The following is a 15,819-nucleotide window of genomic DNA, read 5'->3' as shown; positions in this document are numbered from 1 at the left end:
GTAATCGCTACACCCAACATGGGGCTTGAACACATGACCCTGAGATCAAGAATCGCATGCTTTTCTGACTGAGCCAGCAGGTGCCCCAAGCATGTGACTCTTGATTTCAGTTTGAGCCCCACATTGGGTGTATAGCTTACTTAACTTAAATTAAAAAGAAATTAAAAAAAAAGAATGATTTAATCACTATGTTGTACACCTGAAACTAATGAGACATTATATATCAACTATACTTCAATAATAAATACTTTTTCTAAAATGGCTAAAAGTGATTCAAACATGAACAGGTAATGATAGAAAGAAACAAGGATTATGATTAATCAAATTCTGCCCACCTGAAGTCCATTAAGGAAATGAACAAATAAATAAAATGTATGTTATCTGCAAAAAAATAAAGAATTAAAAAACCATCAAAACGCCAGGTTCTGGACAACCCAGTGTTCTGGCACAGTGGTAGAAAGTTCTGGCATATGTGCCAATAGGTCTGCCTTGGGGCTGGAGAGAGCCCCGTTGTTTTTCTCATTTTGGCATCTTTGTGCTTGATGTCTTCTCTGCCTAGAACATCCTGCACTTTTAATCCCAGGACCAAACCTTACTCACTCTTCAAGTGTCACCTTTTCTAGGAAAGCTCCCATTATTTTCTAGTTTACCCCAGGCTGATGAAGCCTCCTGGGTCTTTGGATGGTGACCGATCTGTTTCCCCCACCAGCCCGGGACTTAGCTTCTCCTTGTGACCAGAGACCATGTCACAATCATCTCCGGAGCCTTTAGCCGAGCCCAGTGCTTGGTGGTCCACAGAGGTTGGCTGCATGAATGGACAAGTCACTACTGACTCCTGCAGTTTCAGAAGAAGCTGCCTTTGGCTGTTGGAGGAAGGGCTCACAGAAGCTCTGTAAGAAATTCCACTGCAGGCTGTTGCATCTGTTCTGTGGGTGCAATGGGGAGCACCTGCTGGAATTCCAGGTGTTTCAAAAAGGCAGAAAGTGATGCAAAAGATAGGCGCCCTGGGAGGCTGGGCTCTTTCCTGGAATGCACCTGTGATTCCAGTCCCGGGAGGTCAGTCTGTCCCTGCTTTTCATTTCAGGGAACAACCAGTGGAAGTTTTCAGCAACATGGAGCCAACATCCCCCAGATCCCAAATCCTTTGGTATCAGACAATCCTGGTTCAAGTTCCAGCTTTGTCACTCACTTGGTGAATGAATTCCTCTCTATGTGCCTCTGTTTCCTTGTCTGTGACATAAGGATAATCATACCTAGACCTCTGAGCTACTGCAAGTCTTAAATGAGATTATATATGCCAATTGTTGGGCACATGTTCCACAAGGAGTAATGTGGCTTCAGACTGTTTTACCTAAAGTCAGGGACATCAAAGGCAGGACTCTGCATGCTACTGTTGCCCAGGCGACGTGCAGAGGGCTCTCTAGGAATTACCAGAGTACCAGTCAACAGGCTCCATGTTTCTCACTCTTCCTTCAATGCCTTCCATGCTCGTTGCTCTGGTCCTGGTCTATGGCCAAAGTGCCTTTGATCTCAACCAAGTCTAGAGTGCCTTTGTTCTCAACCAAGACCCTTACAAGTGGTTCTGTGTTGCTCTCTCTGACTCACACACCACCATCACCATCATTGCTTCTCTCTTTACTTCTTTTTTTAAAATTTTATTTATTTGAGAGAGAAAGATCGAGAGAGAGAACAAGTGGGTGGAGAGGCAGAGGGAGAAGCAGGCTCCCCACTGAGCAGGGAGCCCGACACGGGGCTCAGTCCCAGGACCCTGGGATCATGACCTGAGCCGAAGGCAGACACCTAACCGACTGAGCCACTCAGGCGCCCTCTTTGTTTCTTACTATTATTCAAATATGTCTTTTCGGGGGCACCTGGGTGGCTCCGTCGGTTAAACGTCTGCTTTCAGCTCAGGTCATGATCCCAGGGTCCTGGGATTGAGCCCCGTGTCGGGCTCCCTGCTCAGCGGGGAGCCTGCTTTTCCCCTCCCTCTGCCACTCCCCCTGCTTGTGCTCCCTTGCTCTCTCTCTCAAATAAATAAATAAAATATTTTTTTTAAATTAAAAAGTAAATAAATATATCTTTTCTGTCATTCTAGGCTGAATGCCCTCCCCTCGGAGGGCAGAGTTAATATCTATGTGGTTTTGTATCCAAACCCGATGCCTAGCCTATATCTATCACAAGGTATGGGCCCAAGTAATGTGCATTGAGTGAGTGAGTGAAGGAATGAGTGAGTGAGTGACATTCAAGGCTATCTAGCTGCCAAAGAATTAGCATGGAAGACAGCAGAGGAGCAAAAGGTGTGGCTCTTGCCCTTCCAAGGACCTAATGTCTAGCTCTGTGAAGTGGAGAACAAACCAGAATATTTGGGTGGTGCCAGTGTGTTTGTGGACACCATGGAGGGGTGCCATTTGCATCTCCCTTCGGGACAGAACCCCCATTCCACTGTGAGAGGTATAGTAATCCGGTAGCCTCCCGCCCCAGTGCCTTTAGGCTCCACCTCAGCTTTTGATCCGAGACACAGCCTATGACTGAACACAGCAAGGGTATTTGGGCCTTGCCTTTGCTACCCAACCTGGGGCTGCTCTGATGGGCAGCCTGCTCTGGAGCTCGCTGTTGACCTTCAGATCTGTACTGGGTCTGAGGCTCTCCCTGTCCACTCCTGCTTCCTCTCTTCTATCTTTTCCTCTTACCTCTATCTTCCTCTCCTCTATCTCCGTGCCACCCCAATAAGCCTTTAAAATTCCTAACTTGGCTTTGACACCTGCTTCTCAGAAGACCAACATGACATCCTCTCTTACTCATTATTCATTTCCAGTGCTTGGCAGGGCCACATAAGGCTCCACAAATATCTGTTGAAGAGTGAACAGATGCCAAAAGAAGGTGAAGGCCTAAGTAAAGGGCTTCCTATAAGCTCTGATGGGACATCCATCCATGATCTGGCTCACTTTAGCCAAATTTACTTCTGGTCCTCTTGTCATTGGCAAGTGCCTGTTGGACACTTCATCCTCAAGAAGCACAATGCCCCTCCTCTCTCTTGAAATGACAAAGTAGCTTTTATAGATATTATCTGTCATAGATGACATTTTCCCTCCACTTCAGGGCTATTTTCCATGCATGAGGGAGAATATTCATCCATCCATCCATCCTTCCATCCATCCATCCATCCTTCCATCCATCCATCCATCCATCCATCCATCCATCCATCCTTCCTTCCATCCATCCATCCATCCATCCATCCATCCATTCAATCAATGGTTACTGTATGCCAGACACTCTTCCTGGTGCTGGGGCTCCAGTATACACCAGACATTTAAAATCTCTACCCTTCCTGAGCTTCTGGTTCAGTCAGAGGACCTTCAAAATGCTGCTGGGGTTAGCGGTAGTAGATTAACAGGCTTCCAAGGAGCTCCAGGCCAAGGATATTGGATGTGCTGGAATCTTCCACTCACCCCCTGGATCTGCTCTCCAGCCAATTCCTTCACTGACCTGCCTGGACCATCAACAAATGTCCTTGTTCTCTGGCTTCCACTTGGTCCACCTCCTGGGAAGTTCCAGCAGGAGACCAGGAAGTGGGAGAGGAATCAGGAGGAGCCCCACTAGCTCCCTCACTGCTGTACTGCCTGGGTTGGCAGAGTCCTCACAGCGCCCGTCAAGCAACCCTCCCTTGTGGCTTCTCCACCTGGGCTCTGGAGACTTCCCCCTCCTGTGTGCTTTCAGGCTAAGGGAGGGGACAGCTCTGTACTATTGCTAGCTCTGGGCTCCTGCTCCGTTCTGTTTTGTTTCTCTTAACTGACCCAGACCTTTGAAAGAGCTGCTTCATGCTCTCTGAGCCTGGAAGGTGTCTAAAGCTGATTCTTCCTCCCAGAGGACACTTCTGTGGATTCTTCAGAGATTCCATCCCACTCCAGTATGAAGGACCACTTACTTCTCATTCCCTGCACCAGAGCATCTTCCTCTAGCTGTCCCCAGCCTCTATTTTTGGCAACCTCCTCCACAAGGCTCCCCTTATAGAAGTCCATTGCCCCTCTAGGTGGTCCTCTTGGGCAAGATTGGAAATGGGTTCCCCTGGCTGTCACTCTGGTGTCACTCATGTAGCCCATGGGAAACATGTTTCCTATGTCCTGACAAACTCTGAGTGCAGCCAGTCCCAACACAGCCACTCTGTGTTGGCATGTGCCAATGGTCAGTCAGTTAAACCCTTGTCCTTAAGACACTAGTCCTCTAGCATTATGTTGAACAACAGTGGTGAGAGTGGGCATCCCTGTTGTGTTCCTGACTTCAGGGGGAAAGCTCTTAGTTTTTCCCCATTGAGAATGATATTCGCTCTGGGCTTTTCATACATGACTTTTATGATATTGAGGTATGTTCCCTCTATCCCTACACTGTGGAGAGTTTTAATCAAGAAAGGATGCTGTATTTTGTCAAATGCTTTTTTCTGCATCTATTGAGAGAATCATATGGTTCTTGTCTTTTCTTTTATTAATGTGATATATCATGTTGATTGATTTGTGAATGTTGAACTGTTCTTGTAGCCCAGGAATAGATCCCACTTGGTCATAGTGAATAATCCTTTTAATGTACTGTTGGATCCTCTGGGTTAGTATTTTGGTGAGAATTTTGGCATCCATGTTCATCAGGGATATTGGTCTGTAATTCTCCTTTTTGGTGGGGTCTTTGTCTGGTTTTGGGATCAAGGTAATGCTGGCCTCATAGAAAGAGTTTGGAAGTTTTCCTTCCATTTCTATTTTTTGAAACAGCTTCAGAAGAATAGGTATTAGTTCTTCTTTAAATGTTTGGTAGAATTCCCCTGGGAAGCCATCTGGCCTTGGACTTCTGTTTGTTGGAAGATTTTTGATTACAGCTCAACATCACTTGGCATCAGGGAAATATAGATCAAAACCACAATGAGATACCACCTCATATGAGTCAGAATGGCTAAAATTAACAAGTCGGGAAACAACAAACGTTGGTGACGATGTGGAGAAAGTGGAATCCTCTTATACTGTTGGTAGGAATGCAAGCTGGTATAGCCACTCTGGAAAACAGTATGGAGGTTCCTCAAGAAGTTAAAAATAGAGCTACCTTATGACCCTGCAATTAATTGCACTACTAGGCATTTACCCCAAAGATACAGATGTAATGATCTGAGGGGGCACCTGCACCCCAATGTTTATAGCAGCAGTGTCCACAATAGCCAAACTATGGAAAGAGCCAAGATGTCCACTGACAGATGAATGGATGAAGAAGATATGAGATAGATAGATAGATAGATAGATAGATAGATAGATAGACAGATAGATAGATACAGAGATATAGATATATACAATGGAATATCACTCAGCCATCCATCAGAAAGGACGAGTACTTACCATTTACATCGACGTGGATGGAACTGGAAGGTATTATGCTGAGCGAAATAAGTCAATCAGAGAAAGACAATTATCATATGATTTCACTCATACGTGGAACATAAGAAACAAAACAAGGGATCATAGGCGAAGGGAAGGAAAATGGAATGGAAAGAAATCAGAGAGGAAGACAAACCATGAGATACTCTTAACTATAGGAAACAAACTGAGGGTTGATGGAGCGGGATCGAGGGAGGGTGGGGTAACTGGGTGCTGGACATTAAGGAGGGCACGTGATGTGATGAGCACTGGGTGTTGTATGCAACTGATGAACTCTACATTTGAAACTAATGATGTACTATAGGTTGGCTAGTTGAATTTAAATTTTAAAAAATGAAAAAAAAAGACACTAGTCCTCTGTGTTACCCACTTTCAACCTACAGGGGCCCCCCACTACTCTCTGAGTCATCTCCTTGAAGCCCCCTTCTTAGAAATAAAAGGGGAGACATTGCCCATCCTCCAGAAAAATGGGATTCACTGCCCCTCGTCTTTTCCCTGCAAACTCTTTCCCAAGCTCCATGCTTGACCGTTTCATGCCCCAGTGCGAGCAAGGGGCCATCTCAACACCCACTTTGACATCTAATATCTGTTGTACCTTGGTGCCTCAGTCAAAGCTATTAGGCATCCCATTATATAATTTTTGTGTACTAGCTACAGGGGAAAGATGGAAATGGAAGCCAACTTTAAGATAGCTTGACCTCAAAGCTAAGATACCTTAGAAAGGATCAGAGTGAATGACGGAGATTTGGAAGGTCTGCCCATGGGAATGCGGGCAAGGATACCTCATCCCTGAGTCCTTGTGTTCTCATTAATATGACTTCGGAAGCACTTCATGGGGGTGTGATTAAGGTTCAAGGAAGCCATGAATTGCACAGAGCCATAGCAGGCCTTCATCATAACAGTAAATCACTGTTCTTGTTTATTCACACGTACGAAAACTCATTTAATTCTCATAACACAGTTATGCAGCAGGCTCTATTGTTAATACTCCCACCTCACAAACAAGATCATTAAAGCACAAAGAGGCTGAGTAACTTGCCAAGGTTTTCTGGTTACTAAATAGTAAAGACAGGATCTGAACCAAGAAGTTGAACTCTAAGATGTTGGGTCTTAATCACTGTCCTCTACAATCTCCTGATCAGTCACAACTCCATTCGCCTGCCCCTTGAATTGAGGTTAACTGGCTTTGCCCAGACCTTCCTGCCATATTCTCTACACCCGGTTCCATCTTCATTATAGCTTGACAAGCTACACAGCCCTATGAGGTCGATTGTGCCAAAAATTTGGAGTTAGAGTCCATGGATGGATATATATCAGGGTTTGCACAAGTCTGGGTTTTAGAACAAAATCTGGTTCTTTATATACCTGACAGTCTGCATGCCAGACTTAGGATGCCAACATATATTCTCCACTTGGATAGGGATTCCAGAGCATAAAACCTAGCCGCCAGCTGTTAACAAAGAAAATAAACATTTCACATTCTTTGGCAGGAAGGAGTGCCACATTTCCAAGTGGCATCAGGAAAATGGGTTGTGTCTTCTTTCCACCAACCAGCAGCCAGATCCTCTACAGAGGTAGCCAGCCTGTAGCCCAAAGCAGCTTGCAAAGTAGGAGCCACATCAGTTGTTAATTCATGTGTCCCTGTGTGCTGGACAGCGAGAGGTTCAGATGCTGAAGAAGGTCCACAGGATGCTAGCAAATGGAAATCAGCATTTTGTAATCAGATGTGTTAAGTAAAGGATGGTTGGGAGGGAAGGCAATGTTCAGGTTATCAGGATCCCAGGATAGGTTCATATCTTTTCTTCCTCCTATCCTGTTGTACGTACACCCTGACTGAATGTGAGAAGAGATTTGATTGCTGGTGCCAGGTAACACAAAATTTTTCTAAATGACCAGGACCACAGCCCAGGAAGGGAATGATGCACCTGAGCCTGAATGCCTCCTACTCATCTTTGTGTCCTGTTGCACGTGGGCTCTACTCTCTCAGATCGGCTCCTTCCCACAGCAGAAATCAAATAGGCAATGTAGAGTAGTGATGAAGCATGGGGGCCCTCATGTCAATCTGCCGGGGCTTGAATTGCCACTTTTCTACTTACTAGCTCTGTTCCATCAGCAGATCTTCTTGTTGACCTCTTCAAGTCTCAGTGTTCCCATCTGTATAATGTGGATGATGTTGGAGCCTACCACATAAAATAGAAATAGTATTGCAAATACTATGGAGTGGTCAGCAAATTTTGGTGACGATGCTGATGATGACAATGATGTCTGCTGGCATCTCACGGCTTTGCCATCGAAGGGACGGATACTCTTCCTAATCTTTAGTTCTAATTGTCCCCACTTGGGTCAGTGACTATCCCCAAACCATTCAATGCTGGGCATGCGGGAGGTTACTCTAATTGGCTCAGCCATGATCCAATCAAGAATAAGGGGGAGCGCAGAGAGGTGGGGTCAGGAAGAAGAAGATGGCAAGTCGTGCTAGACCCACCTCAAGTAGGAGAAGAGCACTACTGAGAAGAATGAGTTGTTTTTGCAAACAAGGTTGTAGGTGTCGGCTGTAAGATCCAGTAGCAGATTCCCCATGAATTAACAAAGCCAACATGTCACGACCTCTCAGACCTGAACAGACTTTTTACAAGGCCCTTGGTGGGGCACCAACAATGTGTTCACAGGGTCATACGTTTTTGTAAAAGTAAAATATTTTAACCACAATTGGTTAATACTGCTGTCTCTTTCCAATCTGACTTCCCCTCTGTCACATCCCCTTCCGTATGAGGTGACACTGGAGTGGCTGTGAACATTTTTGGTATCTGGCTAAAAGGATGTTCAGCTAAGGATACATTTATTTTTAGTTTGGTGAAATAAATGTATGTCATTCACAGCTACTTCCATATATAGTTAAGCTATTACTAGCTCACCCAATGCAGGAAGAGCTTCCAGGAAAATTGCCTCTCATTTAACTGACTTAACTGGCATTATGACCAAAAGTGCAAGGCCAGAGATGGATTCCCAATATGAACATGATCTGTGGCACCAGCACCAGAAGCGTGTGGTTAATAATGGAGGAGAAATACGGTTTGAAATATATAAGAAAGAAGCTTCTTTGCAGAATACCTGATTCTTTCAAGCTAGTTGGATAGTTGGATGGTTTTAAGCACACATGACAATTTGGACTTTAGGAGCAAAGAAAAAATCCGCATTTTATGAAACTGTACAAGCCTTGTTCTGTGAGTGATATCTCAGAGAGCCTGGTGAATATTTTTGGAGGCTCAGAAGACACAAACAAGATGGGAAGACTTTATCCAAAACATGGGTGTGTAGTTGGTATTTCAAATTTGTATTTCCCTGATGACTAATGAAGTTTTTATAATGACTGGTCATTTGTATGTCTTCCTTTGTGAGATGTTTGTTCAAGCCTTTTGCCCATTTTTGAAAAGTGGGTTGTCTTCCTCTTTACTATTGAGTTGTATAAGGTCTTCATATATTTTGATTACAAGTCCTTTGTCACATTAATGTATGGTGAATATTTCCTTTTAGTCTGTGTCTTGACTATTCATCGTCTAATGGTGTCTTTTGATGAGCAAACGGTTTAAATTTTATGAAGTATAATTTATCAATTTACTGTTTTTTTAGTAAGTGCATTCTGTGTCCTCCCCAGGAAATCTTTGCCTATCCTAAGGTTGAATAGATATTCCCTTGTGTTTTCTTGTAGAAGCATTATAAATTTGGCCTTTACATTGGCCTTTGACTCGCATCAAATGAATTTTGTATTATTTGTATGAGATAGGAAGTCAAGGTTCAATTTTTTCCCTCATATGGATTTTCAATTGATCAAGCAGTTCTTGGTGAAAAGATTTTAATCCCCCCATTAAACTGCATTGGCACCTTTGCAAAAAATCAGTTGGCCTTATATTAAGTGCGGCTTTATTTCTAGATTTTCTGCTCTGTTCTGTTGATCCCTTTGTCATGCTTTATACCAAGACCACAACATCTTATTAATTGTAATTTTGAGTGGTCTTAAAATTAAGTGGCGTAAATCCTCAGAACTGTTCTTTTAAAAATTGTTTGGACTTTTACCTGTCTTTTGAATATCTGTATATATTTTAGAAACAGTTTGTCAGTTACTACCCAAAAAGGCTGCTGAAATTTGATAGGGATTATGTGGAATGCATAGGTCAAACTTAGGGAAAACTGAAATCTTACCAATGTTAGTTTTTGAATCCATGAATGTGGAATATCTCTCCATTTATTTGGATGTCTTAAAATGTCTCTTAGCAAAAATCTGTCATTTCGATGAGCAGATGTTGTCCATATTTTTTAATTTATTCTTCATGACTTCATATTTTTTGCATTGGCATTTTTCTTCCAAGTTTAGAGGGAAAGCATTCAGATTTTGGCCACTCATTGTAATTTTATCTATGGATTTTCTTATTATACATCCTTTAACACTTTAAGGAAGTTTGCTTGTGGTGTGCCTGGGTAGTTCAGTCAGTTAAGCAACCGACTCTTGATTTCAGCTCAGGTCATGATCTCAGTCAGGATCATGAGATCGAGCTCCACGTCGAGCTCTGAGCTCAGTGGGGAGTCTGCTTGAGATTCTCTTTCCTCTCCCTCTACCCCTCCCTCTGTGCTCTCTCTCTCTCTCTCAAATAAATAAATCTTTTTCTTTTTTTAAAGGAAGTTTGGTTATATTCCTAATTTGCCAAGATTTTTTTAAAAATTGTGAATGGGTGTTGAATTTTGCCAACTGCTTTTTCTGCATCTATTGGGATGAAATGATCGTTTGCTTTTCCTCCTTTATTCTGTTAATATGGTGAAGGACACTGATTAATTTTAAAATATAAAACCAACCTTGCATTTCTGAGAAAAATTACATTTACTTTGTCATAGCATATTATTCTTTTTATATATTGCTGAATGTGATTTGTGAATTTTAGAAGGATTTTTCCATCTATGTTAATGAGAGATGCTGTGTAGGGGCTCATCTCAAGTATTTCTCTTCTCTTGGGGATCGGTCTTGTGTTGTTTGTTGCCTGATGATGTTGGAGACAGTAGGTTCATTTATTTTGTCTAGTTTTTAGTTGTTTATGGCAAGAAGTTGTTTACTAAGCAAGTAACTGGTACCAGTTACTCCATTTGGCCAGAACTAAGAAGTCTGATCAAATTTTTAAAATCCAGCAATTTGTTGTTATGTATTTGTCATTATAAATAAGGGTCCACTTTAGCACCTAATTTTGTGTTTGTAATTCTGTGTCCTTTTTCTTAGGGAGAGCCCCACATTGTAAAAACTGTAGACCCCCAAAACTGAATCTGTCTCTCATAAGATTATTTTCTTGCATAAAAATAAGAATTTATGCTCTCTTCCTCAGCGCTGCCTGCAGAGGTGGCAACCATCTGCTACTCAGCATCAAGACCACCCTCAGACCTCCGGTGAAATCCAAGATCATTAAAAAGAGGACCAAGAAATTCATCCTGCACCAGTCAGACTGATATGTCAAAATTAAATGCAACTGGCAGAAATCCAGGAGGGTGTACAGAAGATTCAAAGACCAGATCTTGATGCCCAGCATTAATTACGGGAGCAACAAGGAAACAAAACCTTTGCTGCCCAGTGGCTTCTAGAAGTTCCTCATCTACAACGTCAAGGAACTTGAGGTGCTGCTGATGTGCAATAAATCTCACCGTGCAGAGATTGCTCACAGTGTCTCCTCCAAGAACCACAAAGCCATTGTGGAGAGAGCAGCCCAGTGGGCCGTCAGAGTCGCCAATCCCAATGCCAGGTTGTGCAGCAAATAAAATGAATAGACAGCTTATGTGCAGGTCGTATTTGTGTTAATGAAACCATTGGAAAAAAAGAGTTTATTGCACAAATACAAAAAAAATAAAAAAAATAAAAGAGCTCCATGAAAACCCAGGAGGAGGAATGAGGACACAGCCAGGTTCGGGAAAATTCCAAGTTGGAAGTGTCAGAAATAGAAGCTTCTCCCTGCCATGGTATATCCACCTTGCTCTGCCTTTATCAGTCACCTATTGATGAGAGACCACCAGAGAAGCTCAGGGGCATACAACAGTAACGACTTATTTCTCATCGCATGTCTTCAGGTTGACAAGGGTGGCTCAGGCTGCGGGGTGGCCAGGGAAATTCTGATCCTGGTGACTCATTTTCAGACTCAAGTTGCAGTGGCAGCAGATACCCACAGTATATTCTCTCATGACGATGTCACAAGCTCTAAAGAGAAAATCCAAACGCAAAAGCAAATTCTAAACCTCTACTGGGATCATGCGCACTAGCATTCCTTTAGCCAAAGCAAGTTATGTAGCCAAACCCAAAGTAAAGGCTGGGAATTAACGATGGAAGGTGGGAAGAGAAAAGAGAGGGTATGATACTACCGTATAAGAGCGAAGAATCAGAACCAGTAATTCAATCTATCACACTGTCCATATGTTTCATTTGCCTCTTCTGATCACTGTATTCAACCCTTCAGGCTGTGGACATGGTCCCTAAGATTTTCCCAGCCCTCTCTACGTCACAGAAGCTTTCAGTATATTTACCCTTCTGACTAGATCTTTCCTGCAAACTTCTATTTTTATTTCTTGGGAATTACATTGGCCCAGTCCATCTTTCTGAGTCAGGCTATGTAAATCAAGGGTCCTGCCAGTGGAAAGGCCACCTTTGGGCCAATCATCCATCGCTGGACCTTTGGTGGCTATCCCTGAGCCAAAGAGAGTCTGGTATTGTTTCTTGCAGAGTACAATTGTTGAGGCAGCCTCAGCTAGAAGGGGAAGTTGGGCACCATGACTGGCCTATCCTGTGACAGAGATCAGTGCTGGGTAAATCATAAGAACTTCTGCAGCAGATTTCTTCTCAAAGATTCTTCTACCTGGGAGGAAGCAGGTGGTGGAGGCTGACAGAGGCTGGGGATAGTGGCAGAGGATGAAGCAAAGGGTGGAGTGAACTGGTCCTTTGTGGGAAGCCTGAGGATAATAAGGTAACAGATGGAGGCAAAGTGATAACTTAAAATATCTACTCATCCATATGGCATGGGAACTAGCTAATGAGAGGGGTTATTAGCGTTAAATCTTGGTGTGTCCCTATCCATCCCTGAAGATTCTATTCAGGTAGCATTGCCTCTTCTAAAAAAAAAAAAAAAAAAAAGTGCCCAGACAAGTCATTTGTCTCAAGGTCATACGGCTAGTAAGTAGTAGAACCTTTCAACTCCTTACATTTTCCAATGTGAGATCCCTTAGGAAAAAGGGTCTAGAATGCTGTGTTGGAAGAGGTGGTTACTAAGGCTGACCTCAAGGGAGCTGAATCAAGTTCTTTACTCCTACGTCTTAGGGAAATAATGGTAATAACTTCCATTCAGTAAGTACCTTCTATGAGCCAAGCACCTGCCAGGCACTGGACAAGCATGGTCTATAAATATTTACCAGATCTTTGCAAAGCATCATCCAATTTTACAGATGAGCTGAGGTTCCGAGAAATGACATACCTCAGGAATAGACGTGCCATCCACTATCGCAGACCAAGAGCACTATGGTGACCCCTTCTAGAAGCCATGACTAAAGCTCTGTTTTCTCCTGCAACCGCGAAGAGACAGCATAGGGGACATAAGCACTGGCCTGGGGATTCAAGAAGGATGTGGCTAATTCTTGATTGAGACTGACAGTTGGTCTCCTTCTGCCCCATCCACTCCACAAAGATTCTTCTGACGATTGCCTGGACCACAGGGGGTTAAGGTACACAACAAGTTCTATCTATACAGAAATCTTAAACATTTCCCATCCTGCCATGTTATTTACAACACACACACCCACCTTTGTCTTCCTAAACATTTTTCTGTGTTCATTTTCTTTGTGGGTAGAAGACGGAGCTAAAATCTCGCATGACTTATGAAGAGCTCATTGTGCTCACATTTCAATATGCAGCTACTTCCAAGTCCCTAATATTTGGTTTCTTCAATTAAATAGACCTTTGCCACCATCCCAGGTGAAGCTACACAGTTACTTTTGTCCGTAAAAGGATTTTGAAACATTACTGAATCTGATTCTTACAACCTTATCATTATTCCTTAGTAGAAAAAAATGTTTTAAACACACACATTTTTAAATTGTTGTTAATAGCTAATAGAAGCTTATGTTCTTTAGTTCCCCAAATGGTATTACATAAAAATGTAATCTACACAATTACACTGAGGGAATAGATTTATTAAATTCATGACAAGAGAATCAAAGTTCAAAAATATCAAGATTCTGATCCAAGCTCTATGATTGATCGGTAGCAGACTGGAGACTCGAACACAGATTTGTCAGGTTCTGAACCCCATCCTCACTTCAGGATGACTTCCCGGCTCTCAGAAAAAGCTAGGGGGTAGTCATGGGCGAGGACTGAGTGATAAGCTTTCTGCACATGTTTATTGCTCAAATACCCAAAGCAACGATTGGCCCACTGAGTTTTCTGGAGGGAAGTGAGACGGGAAAGAACTGTTGCCCAGTTCTGGTGGCCAAGCCAACATCTAACCAGAGCTCCCCATTGAAGCTGAGTTCACACATCTCTTTAATACTGAGGCAGTCTTAGAACTTCAGAATCCAAAGTTCTACAGCAGAGTCCTCAGAACTAAATACAAAGTTACCAAAGAAAAAACGTGGCCAACCTGGGTCAGATGATGACCTCAGAGGCTGGGACAACAGGGGCTCAGATGGCAAGAGGGTAGGAGGGTGATAACAGCACATGAAGGACAACAGCGTTGTGGGGGGGTCACCTGACTCCTGTTCTAATAATTATTAACACGAGTCTCACTGGGAGCTGACTAAAGGGTTAGGTAAGTTAACCATGTATGGTCTCCCAGTGGAACCCACAAGTTTCTTCTGGAATATGCAGGTTTGTGCCAAAGGGCCTGAAGTTGACCTTTCCTGGTCTGGAGGTCCCACAAATTTAAGTGATGTACAGGCGTCTCAGAAGCTTGGATTGTAGCTGGTCCACACCAGTGGATCATCATCGATCTGTGCCCTTGGCCTTTCATAACAGGAGTGACCCCTTTCTGATGAAGAAAAAGACGGCAGCTTAAGGGTAGGAAGGATTAGAGGAGTGAACTTTGGATCTTGCCAGAATCAAGGCTGACCCACCTCTCTCTGCTTGTTCTAACTTTGATTCCTTTAGTCCCAATGAGACAGATGCTAGTTAAAGACATCGTCCTTTTGTTTCTTTACTAACTGTAATGCTTAGGACTGTTCGGCCGTTACCCCATGGCTTCCTGCCCTTGGCTGGGACAGAACATTAAGTTGTGCTGTCGTCTTGGTGATCAGGACCGACAACAGAGTTGAACATCCAGGCTCTAAGGCCAAGTGTACGTACCTGGCGTGCTGCTGTCCTGGGCAGGGCGGTGCTCTGGCCCTTGATTACTCTGCTGTGGAGACGTCCGATCTGACTCCTATTGGGCAGAATTCCTCCCATTATTGTCTAACAAGCACGCCTCTTAACGAAGAGTCTTGTAGGGAAAAGTTTAGATATTTTGTGATCTTGTTTCTCACAGCAGTACGTTTTTCTTTCAGAAGTGTGCACCATTTTGTGGAATTTGTTTATGAATAATAGAAAATATCAGCAATCTGTTCATTTATCTTCTTCCCTTGAGAGGGAAGAATCATTATGTAGTGATGTCAGACAGCCCCCCCCACCCCCAGCCCACAAAGGTGTCTTTCTGGGGATGCCCCATCATAGAAATTCTGCCTTTAGGGAGGCAGAAGACGCAGGGTCTTCCAGAAGAGCAGTCTGAGGAAGAATCAGGAATTGGGCCTCTGGAATGTTCTCTTCCCAACGTGTGACATTATGGAAGCCAGTCTGGGCTTCTGATGTAGCTCATTCCATCACGCACCCTCCTTAAGGCCCGTCACCCAGTTACCCCATCCCCCCACCCTCCTCCCCTCCAACAACCCTCGGTTTGTTTCCTAGAGTCTCTCATGGTTTGTCTCCCTGATTTCTTCCCATTCGGTTTTCCCTTCCTTCCCCTAGAATCCTCGGCGCTGTTTCTGATATTCCACATAGGAGTGAAACCGTATGATAATTGTCTTTCTCTGATTGACTCATTTCGCTCAGCATGATACCCTCCAGTCCAAAACTAAAATACAGGAAGCTCTTTTAAAAAGAAAAAAGTCTCTATCAACTTTCTTTCCCCAGACTTCCCTTGACATCTCTGGACTCCCGAGCTATGTGACTTGGGGATTTGATCCTGAGTTTCAGTTGGCTTATATGGGTTTAAAAAAAAGGGGGCGGGGAATCTGAGGGAAAGGGTCTCTTGGTTCTGCCCCTCCCCCATCCTATAGAATCAGTGGGACCCCAAGCCCTCCTCTGCCTTCACAGGGTCTGGGTCATCCATACTGAACTTGAAGGTCTTTGAGGCACCCTGTCTTCTCCATT

This window comes from Callorhinus ursinus, unplaced genomic scaffold (genome assembly GCF_003265705.2).
Source record: "Callorhinus ursinus isolate GAN/ISIS: 27379988/994484 unplaced genomic scaffold, GSC_fseal_2.0 scaffold8, whole genome shotgun sequence".
Lineage (NCBI taxonomy): Eukaryota > Metazoa > Chordata > Mammalia > Carnivora > Otariidae > Callorhinus > Callorhinus ursinus.
This window is presented reverse-complemented; position numbering follows the sequence as displayed.